This window comes from Seriola lalandi, unplaced genomic scaffold, assembly GCF_002814215.2.
Source record: "Seriola lalandi dorsalis isolate HSWRI2012SDOR001 ecotype SW California unplaced genomic scaffold, Sedor1 jcf7180002054977, whole genome shotgun sequence".
Taxonomy (NCBI): domain Eukaryota; kingdom Metazoa; phylum Chordata; class Actinopteri; order Carangiformes; family Carangidae; genus Seriola; species Seriola lalandi.
Window position 1 is genome coordinate 306,280 of NW_019525527.1, and position 1,276 is coordinate 307,555.

Below are 1,276 nucleotides of genomic sequence, written 5' to 3' on the forward strand. Positions count from 1 at the left end.
AGGTTAGATTTGAGTCTAGGTTGGCACATAGCAGGAGATTCTGGACGGACACAAAAGTATATTTTCTGAAAGTAGCTGTATCTAACTTGTTCACCAACAAGAGAATGGAGTATGACTCTAAACAAATTCACACTGTGAGCAAATCCTCACCGCCCCCTCGCCCCTCCCATCCTGTTTGCTGAAACCATGACATGAACAACAGATGCCTTGTTGTGACAAACTTTGCAGGGCAGCAACTGGTTTAAACCTAAAATCAGATGAATAACAAACAGCATTGCAACAACACAATGACCAGTAAAGAAGGTTTACATCTTAGGATTCATAGCACATAATTTATAATTATTCCAAATATTGTTTGTAGTGGCTGCCTCGACTTGTTCATACAGTCATGGCCAAAAATATTGGCACCTGTGCACTTCTTTTAGACAATGCACAAGTTCTCCCCGTAAATTGTTTAAATTAAAAATGCTTTGCTATTCACATGTTTATTTCTTTTGTTTGCACTGGAACAACACAAATTATTTGACATAATTCTACACAGAACTCCAAAAATGGACTGGACAAAATGATTGGCACATTTTCAAAATTGTAAGAAATAATAGGATTTCAAGCATGTGATGCTCCTTTAATTTGTATTTAAACTCATCTATGGCAAGTAACAGGTGCCAGCAATATAGAAATCACACTGGCAACCAGTTTAAATGGAGAAAAGTTGACTCAACCTTTGTGTTATGTGTCTGTGTGTACCAAACTGAGCATGGAGAAAAGAAAGAGCAAAGAATTGTCTGAGGATTTGAGAACCAAAATTGTGGAAAAGCATGGACAATTCAAGGCTACAAGTCCATCTCTAGAGATCTTAATGTTCCTGTGTCGACTGTGCGCAATGTCATCAAGAAGTTTACAACCCATGGCACTGCAGCTAACCTCCCTGGATGTGGATGGAAGAGGAAAATTGATGAAAGATTGCAATGAAGGATTGTTTGAAGGGTGGATAAAGAACCTAGATCAACTTCCAAAGAAATTCAAACTGACCTGCAGACACAGGGTACAACAGTGTCAGCTCGCACTATCTGTCACCATCTGAATGAAATGGGATGCTATGGTAGGAGACCCAGGAGAACCCCTCTGCTGACAAAGAGACATAAAAAAACCCAGACTAGAGTTTGCCAAAACTTACTTGAGGAAGCCTAAATCCTTCTGGGAGAACGTCCTGTGGACAGATGAGACCAAAATAGAGCTTTTTGGTAAAGCACATCATTGTTCTGTTTACAGAAAA

The 1,276-nt window shown here is 39.3% G+C and overlaps 2 protein-coding genes across 2 annotated transcripts in view; both read right to left on the reverse strand.

Moving 5' to 3' along the window:
• The window catches only part of LOC147817281 (uncharacterized), an 82,274-nt gene that overhangs the window by 60,419 nt on the left and 20,579 nt on the right, over positions 1–1,276 (reverse strand). The window lies entirely within an intron of this gene.
• The window catches only part of LOC111646888 (uncharacterized), a 32,582-nt gene that overhangs the window by 27,502 nt on the left and 3,804 nt on the right, over positions 1–1,276 (reverse strand). The window lies entirely within an intron of this gene.